Consider the following 13,751-nt stretch of genomic DNA (forward strand, 5'->3'; position numbering starts at 1 on the left):
ATGTACCATAAGAGTATGATGTGGTGAGAACATTAAATTTGCAAAATAGTTGAAAATATGAAATATGTCCCAAGAATGTGATTCACTATGTATTCGCTATGTATTGGATATATTGTCATACAAATTATTTAACGCCATGGCTTAAAACTTAAAAATTTCAAAGCAAATTTTATAGAAAATTGATTAAGGATTTGTTTTAGATTGTACATTATTGGTAAACTTTTTTTTTACTTTCAATGAATTGAATGATTATCATACCTTTTTTTTCCTTGTAAATTTCTTGGTTTAGTTAGGCAATTGAATTGACCACTACAAGCCCACCATACTTGCCCCTAGACATAGATGGACTTTATCTATATATCTATATCTATATATATATATATATATATATATATATATAATCAGTTGAATCATTGTGGATAATGTTAAATTGAGTTTCTAAATAGTTTAGTGACATGTTATGTCAATTGCAACTAACAAACAGCTAAATAAGCTATTTGAATTTTGCAGAAATAACAATGAAATTGATTTTCTTTTTAATTTTGTAAGAGGAATTACAAAAGAACTTACCCTATTCATTTATTTATTTATTCGCATTTTACCTTTTGTTGCAGGAATGAATACAATATGGTGCTTCCCAAATATGGGGAGAAACTTTATTCATGTCTAGTGACAACCATGAATGTGCATTTAAAGGAAATAGCAACAATGATTGAAGTTTGCTCGAGGAGGAGGGGGGAGGGGGGCGGTGGGGGGTTTGTTCCTAGAGGAGTTAAATAGGCAATGGATGGACCATAACAAAGCACTATAGATGATTCGAGACATCTTGATGTATATGGATAGAACATTTGTCACCAATTCCAACAAGACTACAGTCAATGAACTTGGATTGAATATGTGGAGAGATCACATTGTCAAATTTCCAGATGTTTCGGATAGGCTGCTAAATACCCTTCTTGACCTTGTACACATCGAGCGGATGGGTGAAATCGTTGATCAAGTTTTAATGCATAATTTCATTAAAATGTTGATGGATCTAGGTCCTTCTGTTTACCATGATGATTTTGAAAAGTCCTTTTTGGATGTTACAAACAATTTTTACAGAATAGAGTCCCAACAGTTTATTGAATGTTGTGATTGTGGTGATTATATGAAGAAATCATAAAGAAGGCTAAACGAAGAGATGGACAGAGTTTCAAATTACTTAGATCCAAAGAGCGAGATAAATATTACCTTTGTTGTTGAGAGGGAGATGATCGCAAATCACATGACGTAGCTAGTCCACATGGAGAACTCTGGATTGATGAGTATGCTTGTGAGTAACAAGTATGAATACTTGGGGCGCATGCATAGCTTGTTTCGTCATGTTCCCAGTGGGTTTCCAACCATCCGAGATGTTATGACTTCTCATTTACGTGACACAGGGAAGCAATTGGTAACTGATCCAGAGAAGTTGAAAGATCCAGTGGACTTTGTGCAACACCTTCTAGATATGAAGGATAAGTATGAAAAAATTATTAGCATGGAATTTAGCAATGATAAAACTTTTAAGAATGATTTGAATTCATCATTTGAATTATTCATTAATTTGAATATAAGGTCATCATAATATATTTCTTTGTTTTTTGATGATAAACTTTAGAAGGGTCTAAAAGGAGTCAGTGAATAGGATGTAGAAGTAGTTCCTGACAAGGTAATGATGTTATTTCGCTACCTTCATGAAAAGGATGTCTTTGAGAAGTACTATAAACATAATTTGGCCAAGCGTCTCTTGTTAGGGAAAATTGTTTCAGATGATGTTGAGAGGAGCCTAACTGTGAAATTGAAGAAAAATGTGGTTATCAATTCACTTTGAAGTTGGCAGGTATGTTTACAAATATGACGATTTCCAGGGACATTATGCATGGCTTTAATGCATTGTTGGTTGGCTCGAATGAAGTAAATGAAGGGCCTACTTTGGTTGTGCAAGTTCTCACAATAGGTTTATCACCAAGAGTCTTATAATGTAAAATATAAAAGTCATTATAATTTACCCATAATAATATAAAATATAAAACTCATTATAATGTAACATTATAAAATGGAAAGTTGTTTGAATTCATACATCCTAATCCTTTGTAAATGCATATAATCTCTACCTACTACACCTACTCGTCCCCCCTTCCTTAAAGAGCGTATGAATAGTTACATGACCTTGTTAAAAAAAAAGTTAACAAAAAATGTTGTATTTTTTTAACAATGGAAAAAACCTATGATGTGTTAAAGAATTTTTTTTTCTCTAAAACGTTTTTATAAATGAAATGGAAAAATAAAATTAGAGAATATATTTTATTAAGATAAATTATATGTGATAACCACTTATCACACTACTTATACATTAATATATTTTTACTATAGAATTAATAAAATGAAAAACATATAAACATTTCAAAAATAATACATACCCATTCATCTCATCACTAAATTGTTAAAATATTCAAAACATAAATGTACTATATTACATCTACTATTCATCCAAAAGACTTTAACCTACTATCTAAGATGGGGTGTGGATAAATTGCCTCCACTCCATTATTGATGCTCATCCACTCTATGCTATATAGTCAAATAAATTGGTTACTACCATAGGGAGATCATTAATATTATCATTATTTATGCATTGAACATTAAAGTTAAGATTACACCATATTTTTTCTTTTTCTTTAACAAGATTAATAGCCATAAATGAAATGAATAGTATGTATTGATAAATCCTCTTTGTGAAGTTCCAAATTAATAGTGTTAATCAAATCTAGGGAAACAATTTTTAATAAATTTCATGAGATAGGTGATTTTTGACTAAGTATTAATTTAATTTTTTAACACAATTTTGTAACTCTAAAATTTGTAGTTAGTAATTATATATGGCCTTACTAAGCCTCTATTTTTTACAAGTTTAATTTGCTTGCATGTATTCACCAAACATCATAGGAATGATGTATTATCATATAATTGTATATTTCTTTTAAATATACTTATTTTTATTAATAGAGTTTTCATAGTCATTCAATTTTTAATTTTTAAATCACATTTGATAATCTTAAACATTAAATTAAATTTAATTATTTATAGTCTGTTTTCCTTTTCACAATTAATTATGATACAAATTATATAATAACTTGTCACTTCATACTATTGCATAGATTATTTATTAATTATTTCCTAATTTAGTTTTTAATAATAAACCTATCATATATTTGTAAATAAAATTATTTTTAAAATAAATTAAAATTCCTATCCCAAAAAATAATTACACCATGTCACATTAGTTATATATTTCAACATCTTAATAAAAGTTAAATATACAAGTTTTACATGTATTATACCATAATGTCACATTAAATATTAAATATACAAGTTTTACATGTATTATAGCATAATTACACCATGTGACATTAGTTATATATTTCAACATATTAGTAGAAGTTAAATATACAAGTTTTACATGTATTATACCATAATGGTGAGAAAGAGCTCGGTCTTTAATTAAACCGACCCATATTGCATGCTCAATGTAGTCAACAAAATTAGCCTTTGAGATATCATGTTATAATGTTGAATCACTTTATATTTACCCTTAGCTTTATTGTATATACCCTCTTTGAGTTACTTGGTTTTATTCAAGATCTTTGTAATCACTGAATTTGTCCTTTAAAATATTATGTTATATTGCTTAAGAATTTTATCTTTATCTTTATTGTTCGGAGCGGCTAATGTTTTGATTTATATTTCTTATGCATTTTTTTTTTATTTACATTGTTTTATTAATTGTTATATGTGGATAAAATCTTTTTAATTAGGACCATTATAACAACTGGATTCTTTGTTTCCAATTATGATACCATTTTTTTTAATCATATATTTTTTTAATCATATACAATAATTTTGACTTTAAGGTGTTGAGGAACTCACTACTCATAAATCTAGATACCATTAATTAATTATCACAATTTACCTGTGACAAAAGATTATACAATAAAAATTATAGTTTATAGGTTCAGAACCTTTTAAGTGAATTAAATGAAAAATTTACTAATATCTTTCGCTAAATAAAAAACAATAGCTCATCTTTTCTCTATTTTCATGTAGGTTGATGTCCTTATCATTACATTTGGGTACATGCCAATGTGACATGGTTCACAAACATAAACCTTCATTAAAAATTTACCTAAATAAGGTAATTATGAACATGGACTTTAGTTTTACATAAAAAAATAATAAGTAAGACCTCATTTTATGTTGTTTATAATAATCAATTTTATGACACGGGTCACATAGAGAAGATAGAAAATGGATTGTTTCCTGGTTTTAATTGGACAAGTTTCTCAAGAATTTTTTATTATATTAAACATAACATTGTAAGCTTTTCTCTTCCAACACTCTTTGGGTTGGGAATTATAGGATTGTATATTGAAAACATATAAATTAAAATATTAAGAAGAAGAATTAAGAATATCCAAAGGAATATGTGTTGGTAATGAGGCAAGCCACCTTGTTATTATATAGATTTGAACAAAATTTTCTTGCTAACAGGCATTATTTAGTCCAAATGAGAGAGATGTTGTCATGTTACATTTAAAAATAATAAAATAATATTTACATTAACAAACTAAATATTAATGTTCACCATTAATAAATTAGTTCAATTTACACCTCAATTTTACATAAACTTTATAGAGAAATAAAGTAATTGAAAGTGAAAAAAATTAATTTACTTAACATGCGATTTATTCAATTACTTAATATTATTGATATTACATTATGCATAATTCTTTTTATTTTCACTTGATATGTAATATTTAAAATAACAATATATTAACAAGTAAAAATTATTGTAGTGTGAGTCATAAATAAAATGATTCATGTACATATTAAATAACATAATTTTATATGAGTATACTAATTTATTTCATTCTTAATATGGAGTTGATACGTAATAATTAAAAAACATTAACAACTAAGAAAAGTTTAGTTTGAAATATAAATTAAATATTTCTATATGTACCTTAGTAAAAAAAATTAGCATCAAATATATAGAGAAAAAGAGAGAGACAATTATTATTCCATATTTGTAATTACTTTGGTGTTTAATATGAATTGACATGTAACATTTAAAAAAACATTAATAACAAAAATAATTCAATATACATATTTTCCAAGGAACAAAATGAGCCTCATCATATGACTAGCAAGGATTTGAACTTGGGTGGGGAAGATCCCAAGAATTCCACCCAATCACCTTATAGAGAGAGAGATGGGTGTTCTCTACTTCACAATATGAGGGAACATGTATTAACATTTTAATGTGAAGAATTTGAAACATAAATAAAATATTTCAATTTCAACTATGTAAATATTATATTAAAAAAATGAAAAAAAAAATAAAAAATCCTATAGTTAAAATACTTTAGTAGTGTTTGGCTCAAAACCAGTACAAATCCATCTTAATTCCATATCTACCAAGAGCTTAATTGAATCAAATATCTCTATTTGCAAACATTTCCTCAAGTTTTTCGCTCAAAAACTTGAGAGAAATTGATCCCGGAATTAAGATGGATCGATGCTAGTGAATTACATTGAATGACTAACAAAAAACCAAAATATACTTTAAAAAAAATCAAACTTAAATAAAATAATTAAAATAAATTAAATACCCTTTAAAAAATATATATTATTTTTAAAAGAATGTAAAACCTACATTTTTAATAAAAAAGATAAATATCTATAATAAAAATCTATAATAAAAATCTATTACATATCAACCATTCATATCTCTTCTTTGACCTCCAAAATTACATTTTAATAAAAAAAACATTACATCGTTATGGAAAGCATTTATCACCCTCCCTTTTAGAAAAAAAGCACCACTTTTATCGTAATAAGGATCATCCAAATCTCCATCGAAATTAAGCACATTGACTGGCATCCTCAATCTGAGGAATTAAAAATTGATGCAAAACACAGTAAACCCCAACTTTAATGAAATTAATTAGGTATTACTAATTCACCATAATTTAAAAAATAAGAGAGATTAGAATTTGTTAACAAGTGGAAAATGATAAAAAAAAATTGTTTATATAATTATTATATATATTTTTTTCTTCTAAATATTTTTTCCATTAATTTTATTTTAAATAACAATACCATGTGCAAAATTTAAAGATATTGAATAATTTTCAAAACACTAACATAAATACAATAAAAAAATATTTTAAACCATATTTATAAAAATAGAAGTTAAAATATGGACTTCCAAACAATATACCTCCCGTTACTTAAAACCTGCCTCCCGTTACTTAAAACCTGTTTTATGGTAGTTTAATTGTTTTATACTTCAAAAAAAATTTGGGCATAATTTTTATTTAAATTTACTCAAAATTTGACAACAATGTGCTGGAATAGAATTGTGAACACCTCACAATTTGAGTGTTCCATAAATTTTTTGGAGAAGTTACTTCCATTTACGAAATTTAAAAAGTTTTTAAATTAAAAAATATATGATATTAAAAAAATTATTTTACTAAATCCGAACTAAACAACCTAAAACATAAAGTAATTATACAACTCAATGTTTAGATTTTTTTATTTCTACTAACATTTTTATGGGTTCGACTATATTTATGGGTTCGACTATAAATCATACAATATTGCAGGTCTCCATTTCATCCAATAAATTTTCCACCTGTATTCACTCTCAATACTTATTCGGATTCTTCCTTGTCATCCACAAAATTTCCCACCTCAATATTTAGTTTTAGGATTCATTTTATTTTATTTTATTTTATTGAATTCATCTTGGTGCGATATAGGCACGGAGCATGGAACTAATGATAATACTAGCCTGTAATTTGAAGTACAAGAGCATGCTCTCCCAAACAAAGGCCTGGGCAGTCGCATGGATTTCCAATGATATCAAAGGCAAGCAATGGATGCCCATTGACAAGTACAGCGACAACAATGCAATGGATGCCAATTGACAAGTACAGAAGCAACTATAAGCTGGGTAACAGAGACATGTGGCACTTCTTAATATGTTAGGAGATAGAGACACCTGGCATTTATAGATATAGTTTTAAATATGAAAATTGCAAAAACTATTGTATAAAACCTTTAAATAACGTAATATGATATTTTAAGCATGAGAACCAGTCATATAAAACCTTTTAAAAAATCATATAACTGGAGGCAAAGTTCCAAATTTAATAATGACATAGTTAATGAGATATTATATTTTGAAATGTTTTTATTTCTTGAATTTTAGTAATTTCAGGGTTACACACCTTTTCCTAATAAAAAATATTTTATTTTGGTTAAGTATTATAATTTTATTTATTTTTTATTATTATTATATTGATTTATTATTTATTATTTATTATTTATTTTTAAAAAAGATTTCAGATGATTTATTTATTTAATTTTGCAAAATTAAATTTTAATTAATTTTTGAGTTCAAAATATTTTTAATTATTTTACATAGTAAAAAAGCTTATTAAATTGTCAAATTAATAATGAGATAACTATTGCTAATTACTATCTGCCAGCTCTTATTCAAGGAGAATCACGCAACCTAAAATTATTTCTTAATAATTAAAAAAAAATGTTAAAAAATGGAAGAAACAAACATATATTCATGAAACTGTGCAGCTCACATGTGAAGAACTTTATCTCGAGAGGAGGTGCTGCACAGGTGAAGAACTTTATCACGAGAGGAGGTGTTGCACAGGTGAAGAACTTTATCTCGAGAGGAGGTGAAGAACTTTATCTCGACACTTCCTCTGGTAGAACGCTCTACATATTCATCATTAATCCTCTGGTAGAAAGCTTTACATATTCATCATTAATCATCAAGAATAAATAGTTTACATGCAAGTAGGAGAGTTAGAACAACCACCTAAAATGTAGGAACTAATTCCTAAACTAAGTCATACACACAACTAATCAACGAACTCTCTCCAATAATATGTTCTCCATTAATTCCAACACTCGCCCTTAATGGAGAAAGGGTTCACTAGTAATTCTAACATCTCCCTATATAACTCAAATTTAATTCTTCCAAGGGGCTTGGTAAAAATGTCTGCAACATTATCACAAGTATTACAATATTCAATATAAAATTCTTTTGACTGAACCTACTCTCTAACAAGGTGAAATTGTGTATCAATATGCTTTGTGTTTTTATGAAACACTCAATTGTTTGCAAGTTTGATTGAGCTTTTGTTGTCACATCTAATAATTGTAGGATCTTTTTGTTCTTCTCTGGCATCATGGAGAAGTCTCCTCAACCAAACTGCCTCACACGTGGCTGCACACATTGCTTGATACTCTGCTTCTGTTGAAGACAAGGATACAATATTATGCTTTTTTATGCTCCATGCAATGACCCCGGACCCAATGTTGAATGCATAAGTTGTTATGGATCATTTGTCATCTAGATTTCTGGCCCAATCTGAATCTAAAAAGCCTGTCAATCTAACATCAAACGAATCATTATATTTTATACCAACGTCTAAGATTCCTTGAAGATACCTTAAGATTCGTTTCACTACAACCCAATTATTCTCAAGAGGCTTTCACATGAATTGGCTTAATACACTAACTTCAAAAGATAAATCAGGTCTAGTTGTAGTTAGATAAATGAAACTCCCAACTAGTTATCTGTATAGTTTTGCATGCACTTCCTTAGACACGTCATTATTCTGGAGTTTGATATTCTGCTGTAAAGGCACTGAGGCAACTTTGCATTGATCCCTTCTAAACTTTTTCAATAAGATCCTAACATACTTTCCTTGAGATAGAATGGTCTGGCCAGAATCCCTCCAGACTTCAAGAACCAAACAATAGTGTAACTCTCCAAGGTCTTTCATCTCAACATCTTATGATATCTGCACATTGATTTCTTTAATGAGCTCATCAACATCTCCTGTAATAATAAGATCATCTACATATACAGAAATAAAATAAAAAAATCCCCTTTTCATCATACACAATATATAGATTAGGGTCGTTCTTGCTCCTCTTATAAATATCCTGCAGGAAAAATGAATCAATTTTTTTATAGCATGATCTGGGTGCCTATTTTAATCCATATAGTTCTTTTCTCAATCTACATACCAAATGTTCCTCCCCATGTTTAAAAAACGCTTCAGGTTGCATTAAATACACTTCTTCTTTTAATTCACCATTTAAGAATGCAGATTTCACATCTAAATGGCGTATCATCCAATGTTGTTTGGTGGCTAAAGAAATTAACATTTTAATTGTGTTTAATTTAGCTACGCAGGCGAAGGTTTCATCATAATCTATGCCTTCTTTCTGCGAGTACCCCTTTTCCACCAACCTAGCTTTATATTTGTATATACTACCATTTGCTTTAAATTTACGCTTGTATAACGATTTGCAAACTATGGGTTGTTTGCCTTCAAGTGTTCAACTAAATCCTAGGTTCTGTTCTTAAGTATTGACTCATATTCTTCTTCCATGGATGCCCTCCATTCATCATATTGACATGCTTCTTTATAATTTGAGGGTTCAACAACATTTAACATACTAGTTATAAAAGCATGATCCCTATATCTTGTTGGCAATCGAATTTTCCTACTTGATCTCCTTAGTAGTTGACTGACCTCAAATATTTTTTGATCATCCCTTGGTGGACTTGGCCTACTAACTGCATCTTTACCATGTGATTCTTCATTTTGTTGTTGCTGTTGTTGGTGGTGGTGGTGTTGCTACTCATGTTGTCCCTTGTTTCATCACTTCCATCTTCCATCAACAAATGCATGTGTCATTCTTCATCGCCTCTATCATGGTTTCTATCATCAACCTGCTCATGGAATACTACATCTCTACTTGAAAACACTTTATGAGTAGAGGGATTAAACAATTTATAAGCTTTAAAATCTATGCACTAGCAAAAAAAAAATGCATTTAATGGCCTTTGAAACCAGTTTCTTCCTATCCTCCTTTGGAACATGAGAAAGATATTTCAAGCCAAAGACACTTAAATGATTAACTGTAGGCTTAAATCCTAATAAATCTTTGAATGAGGTCTTAAAATAAAGCCTTTTTGTTGGACTCATATTCTTTAAATATACTACATTATTATTTCTTTCACCCAAAAAACATTAGGCAGGTTCTTACATTTTAACATGCTGCATGCACACTCCACAAGGTATCTGTTCTTCCTCTATGCAACCCCATTCTGTTGAGGAGTGTGGGGTGCTGTGAACTACTGAACTATCCCATGGTCCTTGAAATATTTGATGAAACAACCCTTCTTGTATTCTCCCCCTTGATCTGAGTGGAGAATTTTGATGAACTTCCCTGTTCGTTTTTCAACCATGCTTTTGAACTCTTTAAAATATTCAAAAGTATGACTCGTCTTTCTAAGAAAATACACGCAGGTAAATCTTGTGAAATCATCAACAAATAACAAAAAATAATATGCACCTCCTAATGACCTTGTCTGCATCAGCCCACATATATCAGTGTGCACAAGCTCTAGTATATCTCTCTTCTTTCTATCTAAATTGGAGGGAAAATCATCCCTATGCATCTTCCCAAGAGCACATGCTTCACAATCAACATGAACATTTTTCAAAATAGGGAGACCATTGACCATACCTCGTTTCTAAAGTAGCAGCAGGTCATGAAAATTAATATGACCGAATCTTTGATGCCACAAATTTTTTGCAGTCATAACTGATGAAGTCAAAGCTTGGTGTGGTGTGCTTCTCACATTTAGTTTGTACAGGCCAGCAACTTGAATACCTAATGAAATTGGCTTCATCTATTCCAACAGATCTTTAATAACACAATAAGACTTTAAAAAAACTATACCTTAAGATTTTGATCCATTATCATAGAAACAGAGATCATATTCTTTTTAATTTTGGGTACATACATTACATTTTGAATATGCCTAATATTCCCATCAGGCAATACATCATGAACATTTCCATACCCTTTAATTTGGTACCCTATATCATCACCAAGGTAGATATTAGCAGCATTGCTGGTTTCTTTGAAATTTTCAAATCAATGTCTGTTATCTCTCATGTGAGTTGAAGCTCCTAAGTCCACAAACCAAGTTTCTACTTCATTATTCTCAGCAGAGAAAGCAGAATCAGATATGAATAGTCTGAGATTCTAATTCTGATCTTCATCAACAAAGTGCCCTGCATGCTTCTTATGTCTATGTAGACCTTCATCAACCTTCTTCTTATGGAAATTTCTAGCAATGTGACCATATTACCACAATAGAAACATTTAATCCCTGAATCATTTCTGGTCGAAGACATACCTTGAGGTGGCTTTCTTTGTGGTGTACCTCCACCTTTCTGTCCTACATTTGTCTTCCCTCTGAAAGGTTTTTTTCTTTGCCATTAATGCAAGATATGAACTCTGGGGTTTCAGAGTCATCTACCTGTCTTCCCCTTGCATCAGGATCCTTGTCAATTCTTCAAAATTGGGGGCTTTCTCCCTAGAGTTCAATCCTATAATAAACATTTGATAGTCATCAGTTATACCATTCATGGTAACCGTGATAGGATCACTATTCGACACTGTCTCCCCTATATCTACCAACTTATTTCTCAACTCCTTGGTCCGAGAGATGAATGTTGCTACTGATTCATTCTCCTCCATCTTAATGGAGAGAATATTTCTCTTCAGGAACAATAACCGATTTGTATTTTTTATCTCATATAAATCCTTGAGAGTTGTCCAAATCTCATTTGTTGATTTATAGTCTCTGATGGGAGGAATAATGCAGTCTTTCATTGACAATTTCAATAACACTTTTTCTTTTTTCTCCCTCTTCTTCCAATCCTGAATTGTTCTAGTTGTTCCACCTCCTATTGCAATCGGCTTAAATTCATCTCCATTTGCAATTGTCCATTCACTTTTCCTGTCAAGTAGGGTCTCCAACTTGAATTTCCAATTAGAATAATTAGACCCATCGAGCTTATTTCTCTCGTTCAGGTACACCTCTACCATCTGATTATTCATCTTGATGGGTTGATCTATGAGTCTACCTAAAAAAAAAATCTTCCTTTTCTAGTAGCTATGAACACTTCTAATCAAGCTGGAAGGGCCTCGGCCTCAAGGTACAATCCGCACCGACCCAAAGAGATCTAAATAGATCCACCGATCACTATATTTATTGAAGCTGGATGAAGCCATTGCAATGTGAAATTTTACAGTTTTGTAAGTTTTCCCTTCTTAATGCAGGGCACCTTCTACTAGAGGATGTAGTAGTCGATCAACCAAAAAACTCCATCATTCTTAACCGTTGATCCTTCAAATATAGACAATATTGTTTCACTTGACTGCTGACTTACAAGGCACTGAGATCATAACTAGTGGATAGCTGCTCATGCCTCACAGGCTCTTCACAAACACTTCAGCTCATTGTCGTTTGAGAGAAACGTTGTCTGTGAGAGAGCCTTCATGCTTTAGATGTCAAATCCATGCACCTCCTACTCAGTCCAGACAGTGTGGTCAATATAGATATGCTCAACGCAAGTCTCAACCCAACTTTTCTACAATGTAGGTCTGCAGATGTCCCCACGCAATGCTTCTTTGCTCCACACATTGGCTGCAACTTTGATGGTCGGTTATTCTCCAACGTAGGATGCTCCATGGGTACTTTCCTACAGCGTAGATCAACACATCTACCCCAACATTGTCTTCTTTGTAGCTTGTCGAGCGGATCTCATTGCTTCACCCCCGATCACATTACAAGACTTCCGAGTATGAATCGATCCACCAATTCTCATCGGGTTTACTACAATGGCTCACGGCGGGGGGGAACCACAGTTCGACCCACTGAACTTCACTCTTCCACTGCGCCACCATGAACCCATGCTTTGTTTAGTCATCAAAACCAATTTGATCCAATATATCGCATCTAATACTCCACTGAGGGTTTCACACACGAGTTCGTTCCACAGTTCAGATTTTCATGTACCACAACTTGGATCTCGTATCAAGGAGCACAGTCCACAAAGAAAAGTCCAGACCTCAACCTTCTCTACACTAATCAACAGAGGAAAAAAAACAAACTCGCATATCCTTCACTAATATAGATCTCACGCTCCACCCCTATCACAATCGATGCCACAACACTCATGGCAGGGTTCACTGCTATCACAGAACTCAATCTCCCTAGCCTCCACTGCCATAGAACTTCACCGGGAGACTGCCTCTAGTAGAACTCTCTACATATTCATCATTAATCATCAAGAATAAGTAGTTTACATGCAAGTAGGAGAGTTAGAACAATGATCTAAAATGTAAGAACTAATTCATAGCTAAGTCTCACACACAACTAATGAACCCTCTCTCTCCTATAATACATTCTCCATTAATTTCAACAAAACTAACTCTTAACCCTACATATATTGACATTGTATCTTATTTTTTTAACACCTTATTTTATGATAGACAAAATATTTATTAATTAAATTGCTTTATTTTTACAACTTATAAATAAAACTAAAAAAATAAATAAATTATATAATTGATTTGTGCAACCATTTAAGAAAAATACAACGAGAAAACACTCACTCCCTCCATGATGAAACCATGGAAACCAAATCTGTCTAAACAAGCCACATGGTCACATGGAAGAATAGTAAGCCCCTACCGGTTATTACAACAGTTCCAGTGAAATAAATGGATGGGAATTTCCATTTAATTGCTATCCACCT

The 13,751-nt window shown here is 31.0% G+C and overlaps 1 pseudogene; it reads left to right on the top strand.

Annotated features, from left to right (window-relative positions):
* The first annotated feature begins 627 nt into the window (after positions 1-627).
* LOC149252591 (cullin-3A pseudogene) lies at positions 628-2,004 on the top strand (annotated as a pseudogene).
* The last annotated feature ends 11,747 nt before the right edge of the window (positions 2,005-13,751 follow it).

The sequence above is a fragment of the Pinus tabuliformis genome, chromosome 7 (genome assembly GCF_031772625.1).
Source record: "Pinus tabuliformis cultivar Carrire ecotype Pingquan chromosome 7, CPIR1, whole genome shotgun sequence".
Lineage (NCBI taxonomy): Eukaryota > Viridiplantae > Streptophyta > Pinopsida > Pinales > Pinaceae > Pinus > Pinus tabuliformis.